Genomic DNA, 22065 nt, shown 5'->3' with positions numbered 1-22065 from the left:
GTAGCTGAAAGACAACTTGCAGGGTGTTGTGATGACCCTGAGAGAATGGGGATCGGATCTGGGACGGTGCCCTTGGCTGGGTTAGAGATTGCGGGGCTGGTGTGCTGCAGGTAGAAATAGTGAGGCGAACTGACGATCAGGTGTGGGGAGTTAGGGACAGGGAGGAGAAAAATTGATTTGAAGAATGTCAACTCAGATAACTGTGAAGATAGGATCTCTTTGACAAGCTAGGGATGGTGAAGGAAAAATGTATTTGAGAAGAGAGATTACTTAACATTAGCTTGGGACCTACGGAATTAATGATGCTGGTGGAACCTTGAGGTCAGTGGAAGTGAGGTTTTAGCTCTAGGTTAGATAATATTGATTACAGATGTAGATAATTAAGCAACTTCAGCTGTGGGGTAGGTGATGTTGACCGGGGACTCACTTGATCCCAGACAGAGGGAAGTGACGATGGAATTGAGAAACATAATTTTGGCTGTATGTTTTCACTTTTGTTCTTGTAACTGATAATCTCTTAATCAAACTATACTGCTGGACTTCCAGCTCTTCACACCCAGCTCAGTCCACTATGTTGCTAGAAAAATTGTGCACCCAGGCCATATAATTTGAACTCCATGGTAGCATTCAGTTTTATTCAGGAGCAACCTAAAAAAAAGCTCTGACCTCATTTGCTGTTTGGGATGCTTTTGGGAAAATTTTCTATCACATCTTTCAGTGTCTCCTAGATCAGCTTTTTCATGGTAAGTGATAGCAAACAGCTTTGCTTCCCTGGAGGAGTGCAAGTGTTTGTTCCTCATAGAAAATCATAGAACTAATCACATTTGCTTTTTCACCTCGGCTGCCAAGAAATTCTCTGCTCAGCTGTAGTAATTGTGTAGGTAGGACCTATGATCTCCCACTTTGAGTTCTATTTCGGCATCTTGTTTCCCAGCTACAGTCTTCATTTTCTTCTCTAATTGATAGTTTTAAGTCATGATTTTTAGTTTACTGCTAAATACATGTGTTTTTCATAAGCCTCCTCAAATTCTTTGTAGAATGGGATGATGACTAAATAAAGAATGCCACTATGTTGTTTACTATATGAATGGGATATACTTAGAGTGTTATAAATACTTATATACAAGGGCTCATCATCTTTTAAAATTATATATTCTTTGTTCTCTGTGAACTTTGTCTTTATTGATAGTTTTTAGGCAAATGGAGTATATAACCACACTGTAAAATTCAATAAAAAATGAGTTGGCGACAGTGAGAGACAAGTTCTTGAGTAAACATTTGCACATGGACCCAGTCCACTCTGTGCACTGAGTAGTTACTCCTTCCCAGGTATGTATTTTTGCAAAAAGAATTGGAATTTTTCAGTCAGTGTTTGAAAAAAAAATTATAATTGGTCCATTTGGAAGTTCAGAAGCAATGCTATTAATGGCCGGGACTAATCACTGGAATTGGAACTAATGCATCTGATAATGCTTTTATTTCTAATCAACATATGCAAGCACTTTGTAGCATCTGTGGGTTATTCACTATTGAATAATGAATAGCTCACTGGCTAGGTAAAAAGGAATGACTCTCTCCTGTCAGTCATTCCTAGATTCTGTTGTCTAGAGATAGATATTTTCTTTTTTCTTCTATAGAAGGAAACTTTTGTTTTCTGGGACTGGATGAGGAACTAAAATCCTTCATAATGAAAATCTTTTAAATTAAAATAGCCAAAGAATTAAAGGCGTATCTGTGGTTATGGATTCACCCTACCAAGCCTCCAGTAAGAAATTTCCCCCAATTTTAAACTTGACAAAGTGTCATCCTGACCTCAAACTACCCTGTCAATTCTTAGAAAATGGGAAGAGACTACACGTGTGTGCTTGTATAAAGTAAATGGTACAAAAAATGCTGTAGAATCAAATGAGGTATCTTTAGAAATTTTGTTTTGAAAATAGCACTTCCTAGATATGTTACTTTTGTTTGTTTCAGACCAATGATTTCTGTTAACATGAACTGTCAAATGTTGACATCAGAATTTTTTGTGCTTCAGTTATACAAGGAAAAAATAAATCCAGTTAAATAATACAGTGGCATTTACTTATTTAGACCTCATTGCTTTCTACAAAAACAAAGGCAGTTACTCAGAATGAGGCTCTAATGCTGTAGTCTGAGTTCCCTGTCATGTTATAGCCTGCACTTCTGCCTCGTATCCAGGTTAAATGTCTTGCTTTTCATTAGAGCTTCTCCGCCCTACTCAACCTTATCATTGTTTATAGTAAAAACATTTCCTTGGATTTTTATTACATTTAACAGGATCTTCTATCAGGAACCATAGGTTGAATTTCCTTCTGATCTCAGTATCAAAAATAGTTGTTCTTTCTCTGAGCAACTGGTTTATTTTTACCCCGTGGACACTGTTATAACAGATCATGTTTCTTTCTGTGTGTTGGTTGCAGCAAAGCTGAGCGTCTCTGCCCCCACCTTTTCCCTCCTCCTCCCGGAGAAACTTGTACAACACCTCTCTCTGGCACTCATTGTCCCTTGTGGCTGCAGTGATTGGTACACTTATCTCATCCTCCTACCTTGAAAACTGTTTGAAGGCAAGGCTACTTACTACTCCTTTTCCTTATATTCTTTATAGTGTTATCGCAGCACCTCACACACATTTGACACTTGAATAATGGCTAAATGATTATGGGTAGGCCATTCAAAAATAGTCGGGCCCTCAGTGGTGATAAGGATGAAAAAGAAATATGTAGTAGGCAGGTGAAGGTTTGAAATATATGGAGGGTGGAGGGATCGTATGTTTGAAGATATGGTACAGTGAAATAGGATGCTTCTAAGGATGAGAAAAGAATGTTGGATACAGAGACCAAAGTATGTTATTTTCCTCTGTGTTTTGTATCTGAAGTGGGGAGCAAATCTCCACCTTTGCTCAAGTAAGTAAGACCAGTTCTCTCCTCTCATAGAAATAAGATAAGGGGTTAGTAGGAGAGGAAAGATGTCATCAGTGAGGGTGTAGAAATTGCCTTGAGGTCTATACATACAAATGGTGTAGGTCACACCTACTATGTAGTGCAGGTTACATCACCTCTGAAATGATTGTAATAAGATGGCTGTGAGCCGTAGCCAGTGATCTGTGTTTTCAACTATTGTTCTATTTGATTAAATTCCAGTGCAACTAAAGAATCTGGACAGACCTAGGAGTGAACTGTAATGGTATGTGACACATAGTCAAAACTCTTTAATGGGAAAGTCCATAGAAATGAAAATGAACCCAGTAAACTGAAGGCAAAAGATTGTCAACTTCAGACACCTAGTAGTAACACCCTGTTTCATAATTAACAAATTATTTGGTGTGTTAAGGAGAACCATTGTTTTTTTAAAAAAATTAAAAAATTGTTTTATTTTATCAGTTATCAGATGTTATCATAGGTTAATTGGTGTTATGATTCTCAGAGTAAAACTTTAAAGATTAGATGCTTAGAAAAATACTAACCAGAGAATGAACTTTTTTTCATTATTTTTCTCTCAAATGCCCTCCTCTGAAAACCAAAGCATAAAGTTTATTCAATTAAAACCAAAACCAAAAAAACCTGCCTTACCAGAATTTCACTTTTTTAAGACTTTGCCTAGAGTCTTGAAAGGGTGTCTTTGAAGTGGTGTGTACTTGAAAGTTACTTTGAATGACCATTTATTTAATAAAATACCAGATATTCAGCATAATACTGATGATATTATATGGCTTCAAATTTTCTTTACTTCTAAAGCATGTTTTCTTTAAATGAAGCTTAAATAGTTTTCAACATACAAATTTATTCTAATTCTGTTAAGCCCAAATGAAAAACGTAGGCCTTAGTTTCCTAACTAATGGTAAGGGTTATGAAGCTTTGCATAACTAATTAGAAGGGGTGGCTTGGTGTGAAAAGCACTGACTCTGGAGTCTGACTGGTGGTGAGGATTAAATGGTTTATTATTCCTGAGAAGGATTGAGAAGAGGGAGGACCACAGTAATGCTATCTGTTTGCTGTTTTTATTATTGCTATTATATGGTGTAAGCCATTTGTTTATGTAGTTAAAACGCATGATTTTCATGGCCGCCCACAGGGGCTGAGGCTCCTCCGCACCCACTTGGGAGGGCTTCTGCTGTGCAGACTCACACCAAAGGGATCTTGTCGCCCCAGGCCTCTCCCACCCGAAGATGAGGTTCCTTACACCCCTGGGACTCCACTTCCTCACCTGTAAGGTGGAATCTGCGCGGGGACAGGTTGTGATCTCTCTTCAAGCCACAACAGTTCCGTGATTCTTTAGTCAGTCCTTCTGCTTAAACACGAAGGTTGAGGCTATTTGTGTAGAAAGTGAGACTCGAACCCAACAGTCCACTTTCTGGCCAGCTCACCCCTGCTCTTCAGTTAGTGTTTTGTTAGTCTGATTGTTTTTAGATTAGCATCGGTCTTTAGGTTTTTTTTTTTAATCTTTAATCTTTTATTTCAAAGTACTTTTTGCACACTGTTTATTATGCCTGTCTCTCTCCCTGTCTGAATGTCAGCTCCCCAAGGGCAGAGATCTCTATCTTTTTTTTTTGATCAAGAGCTTAGCACACAGTAGGTGCCATTTGGGGCTCAGTAGATATTGATAAATAAAGGAGCGAATCTCCAGTTCTATTAAGGGATGACTCCGAGTCTCTTGCAAAATAGCTCCCTTTCACGGTTTTCTTATTTCCACAATGGCACCGCTTTCATGTTGCCAAGGGCAGGCTCCCAGAGGAATTGGCAGCCACACCTGAGAGCAAATGAGATGATTTCAAGGGGATTTAGACAGCCTTTATCACCGAGCCTGTAAGTGCAGAATCAGTGACAGTACAGGTAGGTGCACCTGAATCTTTCAGATGAAACCTCATCAGCCAGAAGGGGAGGTAGGTAACTGCCTAACTACCAGCAGTTACTTAAACTTATGGCTGAAATCATAGTGGCCGCTGGGCTAGCCTTCCTCCTGTGCTTTCTTTGTCATGCTGGTTTCATCAGATATTTCTCATTGCTTCTAAACAAAGACTCAACCCTGACATTCAGTGAAACCTGTAGAACTTTCCAGCTGAAGCCTCTTCCCTAGTGTCTCTTTAAGTGTTCCCACTCCTGCTTCACTGGACCTCTGTCACATTGTGCTTCCTTCACCAGATGGTAGGTGGTTCTCCTTCACCATCCAAATCTGTTTTTCCTACTGGACCAGGGAAGTGCTTCCACCATTACCTACATGAAGCCATCTGTATCATGTAGCTCCTGAATGCTACATTAGTCTTAACTTCTCCACTTGAATATTTATTGCTTTCCTTACTTTATGATAAACTTTTAGAGGGAAGGGACCTATAATGAATTTGGGCATCAGGGAATGAGTCACAAATCATACCTAAAGCAAAGCCTGCTAAATTTTAGTACACAGTTGACTTACTATAAATGTGTTTTTTAGCATGTGGGGAAGTCTTCAAGGGATTTAGAATATGCTAAGATCAAGTCTTTCTTACTTTTGGGGGGCATCAAAATGTCCTTTAAAATTAAATGATGGAAGGCCTCCCCGGTGGCGCAGCGGTTGAGCGCTGGGCTGCGAGGCTGCCCACAGCCTCTGCAGTGCCGGTTCGATCCTCAGCTGCCAGGGAGGGTCCCACATGGCGCGACCTCTCTTGCCGCGCCTGCTGCTCCCCTCAGCAGTGTATTTCATCACTCTGCCTGTTCTGTTCCCTGCTCTGGCTCTGGTGAATTCTCTCACCCTCCCATGCTTCTGACTGTACCCAGTGCTTATATAAATAAATAAAGAAAATCTTTAAAAAATAAAAATAATAATAAAAAAAACAATAAAATAAAAATGTTTAAAAAATTAAATGATGGAGAGAACATCTAGTAATAGTAATGGCTTCAAATAATTATCTTTGTTTGGGAAAATAGAAAATTGGCATTTGAATTTGTATGTGTATATATGTAATTTTACAGATTTGTGAAATCAGAAAGTCTGGGAAAAACACACTCTGGTGGCTGCTAATCATGGGAGCCTGTCTACTCCTTCCCTTTACTTTTCCCCTGGTGGCCATTCTCCTCACTGCTCGCTGGTGCAATGTTCATTTTTCAGGGTCTGCAGATACACTGGCTTAAGATTCTCATGCTGTGGCTTGACTAGGCATCCAGGCTGGGAATGTGTGAAAGTTACCTTCCAAAGAAGCAAGAGTTTCCTTCCATTTCTTCAAAGAATGTTTTCTTATTCAGTGCAGATTAATCTAGACAATGGCATTCCATGCCCTTTCTAGGCGAATCAGCTTTATTCATGTCATCAAAAGAGAAATTTCGCATGGCTTTCTAATTTTTCAGGCTGATTGAAAGACTCAGTAAAGACACAAAAGACATTAATTTGTTCATTTTCTCTCCAAATCTCGAAGCGTTTGTTCCCTCGTTCCATATTATCAGGCAAGTTAACATTCTCACCCTTTTTCCAATTGTTCTGCAATTTCAGGTTTTCATTGAAAACACTGTGTTTACTTTTGGATTTTGACATTTTAATTATTAGGAGAATTTGATCACATATAATCTTAATAATGCTCAGCAGTACCACACAGCTCGCATTTGTGGGGATGCTGACAGCGTGACAGGCGGTGGGAACCTGCATTGTCTTCTGCACAGCCAAGTGGTGAAGGGAGAGGCAGGGTGTTCCCGCGCGGAGCAGACATAATGTGGTTTCTCTTGGTTACTGTGCAGTTCCAGACAATAATACCTGCTGTTTTAGTCAGTTTATTGGTAGAAGCCCACTCAAATTGGCAGAAGCCCACTCAAATTGACTTAAAAATCCACTTAAAAATGTAGGATTTAACAGCCAGCCTTGGTGATACCAGTGGCCCTGTTGGGGAAGGTTCTATTACCTCCTTCCTTGCTTTTCCCCTGCTTCTCTTCTCTGTCCCGTGGGCCACCTGGCAGCACTGACATGACCTTTTGGTTTCAGGCTCCTGTTAGAGCGTATATTTTTTATAGATCAGATTCTTGAAAGAGACAAATCGATGCCTTAATTCAGCTCAACGGTCCATCGCCTGGGCTGGGCAGCCACCCCAGGTTCAAAGGTCTTTTGGGCTTGAGGGGGGTCAGGCCTTAATATGGTATAAATCGGGCAGCTTTTAGTTATTGTGCTTCTATCACTGGTGCTTTGCTTCTAATCTCTTCTTTCTTATCTCCTCTCCTTTTGTCTTTTCATTACACTTCTTGAGTGCTGTCCTCACTGTTTTCTTCCAGTACTTTCACTGAATTTTTATTTTGGTAACCCTGTGTTCAGAAATTCTTTAAAAGTTCTTTATTCTACAGTTTTATCTCATTGTGTCTAGTTCTTGTTTAGTGGTCTCAGTATCTCTTCAATCTCTTTGAGTTGTATTAGTGTATTTCTTTCTAAAGTGCTCTTCTGTTTCCTGAATTAACATGTTTCTGCTGAGCGTGTGAGGTACTGGGTTGGCTCTTGGATGGCTTTGCTGCACCCAAAAATGCCCTGGTGAGGTGCCAGAATTCACGTTTGAAGCCTCCACGAGCCATCCCTGCTCCCTATTGCCACAATTCCCAAAGGTTCAGTTGCTTTAAACAGGAACCCTTGATAATGTTTCATCTGTCAGTACACTTGGTCAGGCTGCCTAAAGGCTGTTTGAATGTGGGGGAGTCATCACTTCACCCCCTCCTTTTCCTGCCCCCACCTGCCCTCCCCACTCTGTGACCTATTGAAGCTGAGTCCAGAGACCCCCACCCCGGGAGTCTGTTGAAGCAGCTTTCTCCTTACTGTTTCATATTTCCCTTCTCTGTTCTGTTTTCCAGAAAATTGTTGAAATCTCTTGTGCATTTAGAATTCTCTTCCAACACCTTTTTTTTTTTTTTCAGTTTTACAGAATTCTTCCTTTTATTACTTAAAATGTCCACTTCATTAGGGATTCAGGAGGCACATGCAGGTCATCAGCCATCTTGAAATTGAAGCCTCATCCGTTTTTTTAAAACAATAGCATTTGGTCTTTGACTTTTATTTTACTTATTAAAATGAAAAATATAATCTATGTATACATACATACAGAGTATTACATCAGTGTACCATAGCTTAAAGGAAAATGTATAACTTAAGGAAAAAAGTTATATAGCTTGGAACATGGACTATTATTGTATTATCAGTACCTCAGAACCCCCCATTTGTCCTTCTTTCACCGTATTCTCTTTGTCTTTCCTGCCACCTGTGGTACATCTTCATTTTTTAGTCACTCACTTGCTTAAAAAATGGATTTTCCCTGCTGTGTATTTATCTCTAAATAATATGTTAATTTTAGCTGCTGTAGCATATAATGGAATCATATAACATGCATTATTCTGTACCTTGCTGTTTTACTCATGATTATGTTTTTGGGATCTGAGATTATGTTTTGAGATTCATGTTTATTCATGAGGCTCTATTTTATTTGTTTTTACTGCTGTATTGCATCGCATTGTAAGAATACCACAGTTATCTTTTCTGATTCTTATGGACATGTGTGTTGTTGACATACATTTTTGCAGTGGTGAGAAACACAATTCTGTTGTGCATAGGCTGGAGTTTCTCTAACATCTAATGCATCTAAGTTTCTCTAACATCTCTAACATCTTTCTCTAACATCTAGGCGTGGCGTTGCCATGTCCTAGAGTGTGTACCTGTTTTGTTTTACCAGATGAAGACAACCACCTGCCTCGTAGTTGTGCCAGCGTGTACTCTGTGCTCTGTCAGTATGGAAGTGCCTGTAGCTCAGCAACACTTGATGTGATCAGATTTTTCGATTTCCCTGCTTGGTGGATGTGAGATCATACCTTATTTCATGTTTTTAAAATCTAGATGTAACATATGCAGAGTATAATTTACTGCATCATGGTAATTTTTATTTTCCAGATTATTAGTGAGGTTAGAGACATTTTTATACAGCTACCAACTTTTCGTGCTTTCCCTTGTCTGAAAGTTGGCCTTGTTTTTCCAGTTAGTTTTCTCTCATTGACTGGCAGATGGTCCTTATATATTCTGGGACATATAAGCATAAGTGTATCTATTACACGTGATGGAACTTATTTTCTGAGCAGGACCCAATACACCGGGAGATAAAGGCAATGGTCATGTTCAGTAGTTAATTTTCTGCAAATCTGATTGTGGCGTTCTCTCTGTTGTGGTTAACCTTTGCCAAAATTGAGAAGTGAATTTGGCACATTATGCTGTGCCCTTTGCTTTTATTGTGGGAAGGTGGAGATAGAAGTTGGCTCTTTAATTATCTCTGGGTTAAGTCAAAGAGAGTTGATTGTTAAAAGACTATGATTGTATGTGGTGTTCAGATGCTTTTGATACAGGGCTGTTTCACCTCGGGGCTCCCCCAGGAAACCTGGGAGTTATTGGTGTGAGATACGGTTTTCTTGCTTATCTGGGCCGGCAGCTACCTTTGTGCTTGTGTGACCCAGCTGTGTCAAAGTGGGCATTTTCCCCTACAAAGACTCTGTGAAAAGCTCTTCTGCAGAACCCAAGAGGCCAGTAAGTTTGTTATTCCTGCCCCCTCCCCGCCCCCCGGGGAGATTTTCATTTTCCTAAGCATTTACAACTGTGTTTGTTTAAAACACTCATGTACCAGACAATTACAGTCCAGTGAAGTAAACGGAACAAGCTAGGCAAATTAGCCCTCGGAAATCAGAAGCCAAGGATGTAGTAAAACCCAAGAAGCCTGAGAGAAGCACAGGTGCTTCCTGAAGGGCATTTTTGAAACCATGAAAAAGCTGTAGGCTTGACTGTAAATGTGGCATTACAACTGCCTGAAAGCGCAGAGTCAAAGAGGTTGAGTTAGAGTATTTGTAAGTACATCTCTTAACTTCAGTTGTGTGTGGAAATGGAAAATTTTATGTGGCTTGTTTTTCTTTCCTTGCCCACTTGTGTTAATTTCTCTTCACTCCAGCAGCAATTTTGGTGGCTTATAGTGGCAAAACAAAAATCCTTTACTGTGGGTAGGACAGACAGAACCTCCCCATCTCACTGGGAGGTCAAACCCAGTCATCTCTACCCCCATCTTGCATTCTAAATTCCAGTTTGTGTAGATGATAATTTGACTTGGAAGCGGCTCAGTTTAACAGTTACAAGGTCACAGAGTTAGGGATTAACAGTAGCATCACAGTGCTCAGAAGAATTAATTTTAAACACACAACTTATATTTTTCTTTGTGAAATTTGTGCACCTATGGTTTGAAAATTCACAATAAATATAATTAAAGCTATTGAAGCCAAAGAATATAAGGATGTTCCCTCTATCATTAGCCAGTCCTCAGTGGCACCGTAATAATAGCTCTTTGTCTAAGAACTCTGAAAACTCTGCCAGCACTTCATACGCTTTGTAAACTGAGATAACCACTGCTGTCATTAAAGGGGAGCAGTCACCTTGCAGCAGGGATCAGCTACTCCTGCCTCATCCTGTTTGCTGATTTAATTCTCTTTGGAATAGTGAAACTGGATTAGGAGCCCACAGCTAACGTCACATGCCTTTCCATAGGAACCATACAAGAGCAGGAGTCGATTTCATGGCTTTCTTGGGCTCTGGCGCTCCTCCAGGTTCATCTGTTGACTTGACTTTGGAAGTTCAGAGCTGACTCAGGGAGAAACCACTTCTTCTTTCAGTGCTTTGGGTATTTTCTGAAAGCCCATCAGTGGTCTTGATCTCTGTCAAAGGATCACATAGCGGTCTTTGTTATTAAGAATAATGTAGCATTGCCTCTAAAGGCAAAAAAGCAGAAAATTGGGTTGACTTTACTATTAAGTAATTGATTGACAAGTGGTTTCACTTATGTTTAACAAATAGAGGAAGTCTGCTGGGTGTTGAGAGAGATGTGCTCAGTTCTGTAAAGATGTATAAAACAAATATAAAACACAGCTCCTGTTGAAAGTGCCTGGAGTATAAGATGGAAGCATTGAGCACAACAGAGCACATCCAGCTGGCAGCAGAAAGGGCTGATGGTGTGGCAGGATGCTGCAGTGCTGTGGACAGTGGGTCATTAAACCTCTATGAAGAAGAAATGAAGACAAAACAAATTTGGAATGTCAGGCAGAGAAGTACTTTCCTGCACATTGAATTCCAACTTCTTAAGAGACTTGGCCCTTGAGAATCCTGTTAAATATATACATAAGTAAGCATTCTTAGCTGGTAATGAAAGTAGTAATGTTTTGTAGAGCAGAAGACTTGGAACACACACATAGACATGAAACCAGATCCTTGTGGCTGCCCTCACTGCAGTCACTGGGGTCCATGTTCCAGCACTGCTCAGTGGTCCCCTAATTGTCAAACTCTGTCCCACTGGGGTTGTCAGGTGCAGTATGCTGCTGGACTCACTTCGGCTGGCTCTGGCTCTGGTTCCTCAGAGCCCTTCAGCCCCAGGCCAGTCTAGGCAGGGGCTGGGCTTTTTGCCTTCTGAGTCTGGCTCCAGGATCATAAGAGGACCATTTGGGTTTGAGCCCCTCAGCTGTCATTCAAACTTTGAGTTAATATGTGGATTGAATATGGAGCAAGTTTGATTATTGCTTAACTGGCACCAAAGAAACAGGACGGTAAATGGGTCTACTTGACACTGGGGACATTGTATGGGGTGAGACAGACTTGTGGCTTTAGAAACCCCATTGTTGTTGGACCTTGAGCCTAGGTGGTGTCTTACAATTGAGGCATGAGTGAGAACCCACAGACAGTAACCTCTTGCTCACCTTGGCATTGTCTTTGTACTGTTTTATACACACAAAAGGAAAAGAAATCATCGGTAATCCAGCCATCCAGCAATAATGACTGTTAAGGCTGTGAATATGCCCCCCCTTTTTCTATGTAAAGAACTAATTATATTTCTTTTGGATTCTTAGACCAAAGCTTGTTCATATTATGCTTTGGAGTCATACAAGATTTTGTATTGGCTATTGTGATGAAAATTTTGACCTTGCCTTCCTTTTATTTTACTGTTATTTTGAATTTTTTGGTAAACTTTGAAAAACAGTTCTCATTTTAGGGTATTTGAAAGCAAATGACCTTATTTTAAAGAGAATGTTTAGTAATTAGGATAGCGGATGAAGATTTTCTGAGAGAGTAAAAAGAATTATGGTTGTTTAATTTTATGATATAAATAAATCTCTAATTGGTAAATATCTTTATGATCTTAGAGTATTTAGTTTGGGGGTACTTTTTGCAGTATATTTTTTCTACAAATGATGTACATTACTAAATTGTGTGTTTCTTAATTAACAGTTATATCTTTTTATCATTAATGGAAAAATCTATGTGGGCTAAGTTAATAAGAAAAGAAAAATAGGGCCTCCCCTGGTGGCACAGGCAGTTGAGTGCCGTGCTGTGAAGCTGCCCGCAGCCTCTGCATTGCTGGTTTGATCCCGGCCGGCTGGCAGGGGTCCCACATGGTACGGCTGACCTCTCCTGTTGCGCCCACTGCTCCCCTCAGCAGTGTATTTCGTCAGTCTGCCTGTTCTGTTCCCTGCTCTGTCTCTGGTGAATTCTCTCACCCTCCCACGCATCTGGCCTGTACCCCGGTTCTTGTGTAAAATGAATAAATAAATCTTAAAAAAAAAAGAAAAAAATAATTAATGTCAGACAACTTAATTATTTGATATTTGCAAAGCTATAAGTGAATTTGAGGCCTTTCGCACTAACGGTGCATTTGGAACAAGGCATTCCATGGTTAGTGGCCTTATGACCTTAGGGAAGAGGCTGGCCATTTGCTCTGCCCATTTTGTATCAGGCCAGGAAAGGGAACAGTGGGATTCCATGTTTTTGAAGAACCTCATAAATTTTCGCTGTTTTGGAAGTTGTTGCTGACCATCAAACTACAAAGTAAAGTTTATTCCTTTTTTTCCCACCTGTCACACCCATGCCTTTTGACCGATTGAGTAGTCTTAACCTTTTTGGGAATTGGTGGCTCTTTGTGACAGTTTTTAAAAGGCTTTGTTTTTAGTATAGCATCTGACTGCCCTAGTTCTATAATGTTTTTTAAAAAGAAATCCCATGTAGCCCTGAGAGCTTTTGTTTTGGGGGAGGGAAAAGTGTCACAAACTCTGGGGCCAGACAGGTAGTATAATGAGAAGAGAAAGATTCTCAGGCAGAGTGGTAAGGTAGGAGGCAAACTGGACAATACTTATCTCTCCAAAACTAATAAAAAACAAAGATATATTGTGACGGCCAATCAGAAAGTCCAAACTTGGCTTGAAACTTACCTTTTTTTTTTGCCAGTTATCCCTATAGAGATAACACTGTAAAGTATCAGGGTAGTGACATAAAAATAATAAAAATGGGTAGCATTTTTTGAGGGCTTGCTCTGTGCTAGACACATGTCTTTTCTCATTCTGTCCTCCCAATAAAGGTACATCCTATTTTTATTCCCATCTTTTAGAGATAAAACTGAAGCTTGGCGAGGTTGTTTTGTCCATGTCACAGAGATAGTAAGTAGCAGAGTCAAAGCCAGGGCTGCCTGACTCTGGATTTTCAGCCACACAGTTTGGAATTGCAGTGGTAGGAAGAAAACAGTCAGTGTTTAAGCCACTCGGCATGTTGGCACTGGCCTGCCTTGTGGCCTTGGAGGAGGTAGCCAGGCTTGGGAGAAAGGGCAGTGCTGTTGGTACTGCAGGAAGAAGAAACTGCAGGATCAGTCTCCTGCAGTGTGAACAGGCTCTAGAAGTCTTCACCAGGTGCTTTGGGGGGTGACTACCCTGGTGGGGGATACAGAGAGTTGTAGATCCTGGAGTCGCAGAAGGTGGGGTTGGGTCGTGTGCCGCATATGGGAGTGGAAAATCAGACTAAATGGAAGTTTAACAGGAACTTGTAATGTAGGTCTTGGCAGATGTTACGTCTGCTGGAATACTTTCCACCTTTGGTTTAACTGTGTATGAGGGAATAGCTAGAATTGCAGGATATCTCAGAGTTGTATATATCTCAGGATATCTCAGAATTAAGAACTGAAATGTGTGAGTGAGATTTAACCCAAGCCTTCCTGGTACGATGCACTTTGAAACGAAATGAGGTTTTCTTTGGGTGGAAGGGATCAGCTTCTCTCCACTGCCTTGTCTGGTTGTCTTAGCCAACCCCGCACTTGCCTTGCTTCTCTCCTCTGCATGGGGACCTCTGTCACCATCACTGGCGTTTAGTAGGATATTTAGTGGGAAGGGATATTTAGTAGGATATTTAGTAAAGAAAGTGGCCTCTGAAAAAAAAGTGGCCTCTGAAACTCATGGTGTTGAATGAGTGGCCAGTACAACCGAAATACTGGGCCGTTAACGAAGCACCTTTAAACAAGCAAGTCACTGTCTGGGTGCACTTTGTCCATCTGAAAGCCTCTTCTGTTTAAGTGGCTTTAACTCAAGGAAATGAGAAGTAAAGTAAACTATTCCTACCTGGTGCATGTGAACACAAGCTGGGGAAACAAGCAGCCTCTGTGAGCAGCTATTTGCACAACCCTACGGAGCCTTGCAGAGAATAAAAAAAAAAAGGTGTATGTGCACACGCGCCACACCCACACACAAAAATGTCAAAGGACTTCATGTTTTTTTCCTGAAAATGAGAAGGTAAGATTGATTAATGGAGGTTGTTTTCTACAGCCTAAAGATTTTTACATAGATGTGGAAGGAGGTGGAAGCAAACTTAGTTACAAGAAACCTAATACTTCCAGAAAAAGGGGGGCGAGTAGGGGTGGGACCAGAAATAGAGCGTGAGTGGGTCTAGGGAAACCCTTCTGTTGGATCGTCTCACTGGTTTAAAATGATTGCTTTCCTCGAAGCCACAAGGAAAACTGGTCCAGTTTGTTTTCAGAGTTGGAAGAAAATACTTGTGTAAGCAGTTTCTTTCCATCTGGAGTATCGTTTAAGAATTTGGCCAGATCGCAAGTGATTTATGTTTAGTAAACAAGATTATCTTCAGCTTCCCATTGTGAAAGAGCCAATGGTTTGGGGGTTAGTTGCTGCTTTTCAGCCTCTTTCAATTTCTTGTTCAAGGTAATACTGCATTAATCTCATTATTTATCTGCAGTGGCCGGTTTGCAACAGAGGTTTCTGAAGCGAGACCCCACAGCAGTGGTTGAAGCTAGGTTGGCTTAGAGGGTTAATACTCTTGCAGAGCTACCAGAACCATAACTGTTTCTTATAGTGGTGGTGGTGGGGGGGGGGAGCAGGGGAGGGGGGAACAAGACAGGAGTGTTGCTGAACTTAAAATTCAGCTGCTTATGCTTTTCCTGTTACAGGACAGATACTCTTAATTTTATGGATAAATGAAATAAAGTCAGCTCTTTTGAATGCTTATGACTTTTTCATGTTTTAAGAGTTTTACTTCCCCTCCGAATGTAAGAAAACATTTCTTATTAAAATCATGGCTATCTAGTGAAAAGTGATATGTCTTTTTGATGTTTGAGGATCCATTATTCTGAAAATGTGAACTGCCATACTGCTCTCTTCAATCATGGATAAAATTTTATTATGTTTTAAATTTAAATTAAATAGTTTTTTAGGTCTTATGTCACATTCTTGTAATTATTAGGTTTAAATATTTGTGTCAGCCTGGTAGGCATTTTAGCAAATAGATGATTTTATTCTGCAAGACAGAAAAATATTAATGGGGTGTTTCAGAGTAAACCATTTAGGAAAATCTCTTACTATATATTTCATATTTGCTACAGATAAAAATAGTACATCTAGTTAGTAAGTGTTCTGCTGTAGTAACCTTCCCCCACACCTCTTCATAAATCTTGAATTGAAAGTCTCTTCGTAAAATGATCTTAATATTTTGAGTTTCATATCTTGCACACAGTGCAAACCAAGCGAAAGATAAAATGTAGAATGAAGGTCACTCTGTCTTTCAGATTCTATCAGTTATTTTGAATCTTATTCTTAAACTTCACCATACCTTGGCAGCAAGCCCTGCACTTGTCATTTTCTCTTATTGGAACTAAGTCTCATCCTGTCAAGAACAGGTTTACTAGTCTTTTTTAATTGCCTGCTTAAATTTTTTCATTTCCAACATCAGCTTAAGAATTTAAGATGGTGATAAGTGTGGACTGAGGTCAAGCGAAAGTTCTGAGCAGATCAGGAAGAAGGGAGCTGCAGAGATGAATGATTTTAAAGCTGTCTGTTGAGTGGAGGATGGCAGGAGCATTTGTATCCAGTTCCAAGTATCCAAGTGAAACAGGCCTTAAATTGTGCAGTTGTAGGAAAATGCCTATGATGTTTGACGATACACTTTTCTGTTGTGTATTTTAGCATTTACATATGCCACCTATGCATATTTTACCCGCAGGACTGAAACTACTGCAGTTGACCAAAAGGAAAAAAAAAAGGGGGAATCAAAAATGACAACTGAAGTAGGATGAGCACAGTCCCTGAGTGAACATGAGGTGGAGATGTGAGCCTGACGTTTGTGCGGAGATTTCATTTCCTCTCAGAGCATGAGCATTTGGGTTTAACAGCCTGGCCTATAAAATCAAGCCAAATACTTCATCTGATGTTTACCTGGAGAGATAACAGTCTTCCCTAAAGGGCAGGAAAAGCTGGCTGTCTTGCACTTAGTGAATGGAAGCATAGTCTTATAATTTATGGGGAAGTTCTAGGAATTTTTTCAAGGGTAGTTTTGACGTAATTGCTGCCTTGAATTTGACTTTGGACTCACCCTGGCTCCCTTTGTGATTGGGTATGACTTCACGGTGTCGGCTGGTGAAGGTGAGGTGCCTAGGTCTTCCAGAGCCCCTGTGAGCTCCTTGAGCTTTGGGACTGGGATACTCCTCATTGCCAGAAACGCTTAGAAAACATCTTTGTTGAATGAAATAAAGACTCCCTAACACCTCTTCCTGATGCCTTCTCCACTCTGCATGGCCCCAGAACAGATATGAATAGGGACACTCCCCTGTTTTGGTTTAGCAGAGCTGGGTTCTGCCGAGTGACATTAGGTCACTTGTTGGAACTGGATTGCTTGTTACTGACTTACCGCGATGTCGTCATTCCGTATCTTCAGATGCTGCCCTAGCCAAGGAAGGCAGCACTGGGGGTGGTTGAGAATAGGGGGGCAGTATGTGTATGAGATCCTGGTGAATTTGGAGGTGTTGTTGCCATCCTTTCTTTTTTAGACTGAACCAGTATACTCCGTTCCATAACAGGGCATCCTAGATATTACAGATGGTTTTGACATACCATGAGTGAATGGCCCCCACACAGAAGGTTCCATTTCCTCATTTGCTCTGTGAAGATAGTTCGGAACACTGGAATTATAAGCGACTTATAAATTAAAGAATAATAAAAGATCCATTGTCCACCTCCTTCCAACCACCGTCACCCTACCTTTCCACTTCATTTTTTCTTCCAGCTGTGTTCCACTTGTGGGATGAGGCACTTTATGCACAGATTTCCTGGTAGCCTCCACGTGCATGTCAGGAAGAAAAGTTTTATAAGTTTATTGACAAGGTACCCTTGTCAATAACAATCTTGAACTTGTGGCATTTTTCTCTGTATCTCACAGCACTCACCAAAAAGTCTTGTTTTTTGCAGGGTGTCTGCTTAATAAAGATAATTACCACTGGGGCGTGTCCTTTTTTTCTATTTACAGAGGTTCAGTTGCTGCCCTCAGAGAGTTTGGAAGCTCCTTTGTAGGATATCCAGACCTTCATACCAGACACAATTGTCATATGACTGCTAACTACTCATTCCGATGCTATTTGTAGCCTTTTGTCAGCCTCCTAGGCTGGTGAGATATTTTTATTTTTGTAATTGCCACTTAACCTTTGATTGTTGTGTTAGAATGACAGGCAAAAACTCTTAGAGTTAATCAAATCTAGTCCTCTCTAAACTTTTCATCCACTCAAGGGTACAGTAAAACCCCTCACAAATGTGCCTAAATGTAACTCAGGGAAAAGCTGAACTTCCAGTTCAGAGAGCAAGGCAAATGGGCAGCCAAACACCTCTATGACTTCCTTTACTGCCTTTGCACACCAACCCTTGAGGTATCTGGTATAACGTGAGCTCCGAGGCAATAGATTTGAAAACCATAACGCTGGAGCAATGGCTGTTTTGCTAAATAAGTCTTAAGTAAATTTTCCTAGCACAGATTTGCTGCTTAATGTTTCCTGTGGGTAGATTTAAAAATGGAACTGCTTCAGGTGCTTCGTCTGCATTGATCTGTAGTGTGAATGACCTGCAGACATCCCCAGTCTTCGAGAAATTGTGTATCGTGAGGTTCATCTCAACCACTGTGCCACAGGTAAGAAGCAGACCTGAGCGGTGGCGGGTGCTATTCATGAGCATGGCACATGGATGAGAGCAATGATTTTAAGATGTTGGGGTGTCCTACATGGGGTTGCATCCCCTCGAACTTGTTCTATGCCCACTGAATCTAGAGCTGTGAGGGTGGAACACAGTTATTTGTATTTAATAAAACCTTCTGGGTGATTCTGTTGCAGGTTTAAGTTTGAGGACCACTGGTATTGGCTTGGGGCTGTCTTAACACTGCTCCCCTCTTACTTCTACTTCCTATAGCACACTTCTGGTTTTGCTATGGAAATTTGAGGCTTTCTCAATCTTGTGTAAAGCCTAAGCAACTTTATCATCAAAACACACCCTAGCTCCTGGCTTCTAATTAGATACCTACCTCCCGTTGGTCCCTCTTTGGAGGAAATTCTGAAGCGCCACTGGGTGTGTATGAGCTCTACTTTCTAGTGTAACTTGGAAGTCTGGTTGTTTGTGAATGGAGATAATTTTCTCCTTGACACTCGGGGTCTCATTTGTCTGAATACTGCTGAGGGAACTCTGAACCACAGACCGCTCAGCTTCCTGTCTCCAGTGGGGTCTGAGGGAGGATTTCCTAAGTGCAGTCCTTGTGTAAGTGACCACGGCCATCTTCTCCGCTTTGGCGCTAGAAGTCAGTTCCTCTTCTGTTGTGATTTACTGATTAACCAGACGATCATTCCACAGCCTGCAACTGGGAATTCCTAACCCCATGCTGGAACCACCTTGGATAGAAAAAGGAGCTTTGCTTGTGTGTGTAGATGTTACTTTTGTGGGGATGGGGTCCAAAGTTTTCATCAGATCCTGGAAAGGATCTATGGGCCACCACCACCTCCCCCTGCCCCCCGCCCCAAGCACATTAATTGTTGTTACAGCTGCTTTTGGATAATAGTTTTAAGAAATCTTGACATGATTTGTGGCCATTTGAAGTAGAAGAGCTTTCAAGAGAATTGGCAGTTATAGTTTAACCTTACCGTGTGCACTGTGTAGAGTTTAGACTTGGCTAGTTCTGCTGGTGGGGACAGTCCACATGTCCCATAACTTCAGGGACAATTCCTGTAAAGAATCTGGTCCTGTGGGGTATATAGAACAGATGAAGGGATAGTCTCCTTATTTACAGTTGATGCCACTGAGGCTCAGAGGAAAGCGTGAAACAATATCCCCGGGTTTACCTGTCTTCTGAAGCACTGGGCGCTCCCATCGGGCTGGGGTTTTGGCTCCTTCTGAGTAAACGCTTGGATGATGCCGGGAGAAGCCTCTGAAGGGCATTGTGGATAACAGACAAAGTGTTTAACTGGCACCTCAAATCGTTGCACTCTCCGAAGAAAATGGGTCATGTTAAAAATTAGACTTCTTTTTTGCTGTTCCTTATTTGAGAGGTTTTTTAAACAAAAGTTTATATGGATAAAATGTCCCCACTTCCAAGTCAAATAAAAGCTCGCCCCAGGCCCCTCTTCTTTTCTCCTCCACAAAGATCGTAGGAAATCCTACCCGTTCGTATTTTTCAGCGTGTTGGGTCAGGAGAGAGCAAGTCACTGGCAGCTGGTAACATCCCCTCATTTTCATTAGATTGTTCTTTGGGTTTCAAAGACTATTGCCCTTGTAACTCACATTACATAGCCTTAAAATTGCACATAAAAATTTGCTGTGAAAGAGTAGCAAATGTAAGATAAATTGAGAAGGTTAAGGGGAAAACTGTGCTAAGAGCTTCTCATAAATGAATTCTCATGATAAAAGCACAGCGATTTTTCCAAGTGACAAATTAACTTGAGATTGTGCTTTGCATTTTTAAATAATGTGTGGAAGGGTTCAGACACTTGTGTTTGAGCTAGAGGTCAGTGCCTTACTTATTCCACTTGTACTTTTTGTCTAATAGTGCAGAGAAGAAAGCTGTAAATGTGGATATTTAATTCACTTTTATTTCGTAAGTTACTGATTCTGTCAATAATGAGATTCTGTGCATGAAGGCAGACTGGCATCTAAAAGGCGTCTGTGCTGAGAGGGCTTGGGGCCGGAACATATCCTAAAGGAATAACTGTGCTTGGAAAAGTTCTTACTAAGATTCTTGTTTGGATTTGAATGATACTTTCCCTTGGGGGGGGTGGGTAGGGGTGGTCACTGAAAAAGGGCACCAAGATGTCAGTCCTTTGTTTTAGTTTCCTGGCATTGGGTGGGTAGGAAAAGACTTTGTGGGGTGCTGGATTTTTCTGTCACTGTGTCAGAAGCTTGATTATGACCGTTGATTTTGAGCAAGCAATTCTGTGTTTTCAGCAGGAATATAGGAATATGCATATTAATTGTCATTTAGACATTTTTTGGGGGAATACAAACTGTCCGTGCTAATTTTAGAGATTTTACATCTGTAATTTGGTGAACAGGGATGAGAATAAAGAGCAGCCCTGCTCTGCTTCCTTCCAGTCTGGTGAGAATGATGGGTCTTGTGGGAGCTCCGTGTTCCCCCAGTGGTTGACTGTCTCCCAGTAATCAGTGACCTGTCAGGCTTTCCAAGGGTCGTTGGTAGTGTCTCTGCCCTTTGTTTCCTTTACTCAAGTTTTCATTTATTTTCTTTGACCTGTGGCCCACAGTGCATTTTTTTTTTTACTTTAGTATTTTAATTTATTGGACACAGAACGGGGGCTTGATGTTAGCTAATTGTCTCAAATGTGGCTGGTGTGGACTTGACCTTTCAAAATCAGAGCACAGTGTCAAAGATCCCATTTTCCCTTGAGTGAGAACTCTTTGATGTTTTGAGCTCCCGGGCATCACTGAGTGTAGCTGCAAAGGAGATGAAGGGACATGACAAGCAGGAGCTTAGCACAGGAGCTCCAGGGCCACGGGTCAGTCCACCCCTAACCTGTGGCTGTGGTCTCTGCCTTCCTCGGAGGAAGCAGAATAGATTGAAATGCTTGAGGCTAAGAGAGCCCGAAGCAAAGCAGGTCTCAGGATTTACTTGAAGTTCCTTTTGACCTGTGAATCTTTCCTAGCATCTTTTTTATTTTTTTACTTTTGTGTATTTTTTTTCCTATAAAGAAAGAAAACAACACTAAGAATCTATGCTTCCGACAATGGAACCTAGCATTATAGACTCTGTTTGCACCTAAATAAAGAAGGTTAATGAGGTTTAAAGGCATACCAGTCAGCTGACCCAGAAACCACATAACTTGATGAGTGTTTTGAGGGGATGTGTTCACTTGTCTAGACAGTTGAGGACTGTGGCCATATGTGGGGTTGGGACATACATGTGTGATTACAAGGCGTATTGTTTATTGTCAAACATATTACCTTTATGTCAGAGTCCAGTGACTTGTGATCTGACTGTAAAATAGCTTTGCTTCAATAATTAAAACAAATGCCCTTTTCCTGCCATTTGACTTTTCAAATGTGTGTTTCAAGTCATGATTTTTTTTTTCTTTTTTGAGATAAAATGTGCATAACACAAGCATCATGTTTTTTTTTTTTTTAATTTTGTCATGGGAATTTAAGAAAGTTAATGGACTCAACACTTGGTTCATTTGTTAGAATTCAATAGCTGGTAGGTTGGATAATCTAAAGCCAGTACTTGCCTTCAAGATCGCAACCTTTAGGGGCATATAACCTAAACAAACATTAATAGAAATGTGTAACAAGGTGCCTGTCACTGCAAGGGATGTTGACTGTACTCGGAGGCAGTCTCTAAAAATGGTAGGTTCTTTTTCTCTTGCTCTGTTTTTTTTGTAGCAACTGGTCTCATTTCATTGTCTTGCTGTTTTCTGTTAGGAATTTCCTACGAAAGATTCACTTTTGTCAGCTGCCTCATGCT

The 22065-nt window shown here is 40.8% G+C and overlaps 1 protein-coding gene across 3 annotated transcripts in view; it reads left to right on the top strand.

Annotated features, from left to right (window-relative positions):
- FHIP1A (FHF complex subunit HOOK interacting protein 1A) overlaps positions 1 to 22065 on the top strand; it is a 182638-nt gene that overhangs the window by 19852 nt on the left and 140721 nt on the right. The window contains exon 1 of one of the 3 annotated variants that reach the window (XM_054690049.1): positions 8783 to 8807. The exons of 1 other annotated variant lie outside the window; for it this stretch is intronic. The gene's annotated coding sequence lies outside the window, so the exon portion shown is untranslated. Of the gene's footprint in view, positions 1 to 8782; positions 8808 to 14541; positions 14574 to 22065 lie in introns of those variants that run through there. One more of the 3 variants, XM_054690048.1, reaches the window with a different exon arrangement.

The sequence above is a fragment of the Talpa occidentalis genome, unplaced genomic scaffold, assembly GCF_014898055.3.
Source record: "Talpa occidentalis isolate TD23 unplaced genomic scaffold, MPIMG_talOcc4v2.1 talOcc4.8, whole genome shotgun sequence".
Classification (NCBI taxonomy): Eukaryota; Metazoa; Chordata; class Mammalia; order Eulipotyphla; family Talpidae; genus Talpa; species Talpa occidentalis.
The sequence above is the reverse complement of the archived record's forward strand: the minus strand, read 5'-3'. Positions and strand labels throughout refer to the sequence as shown.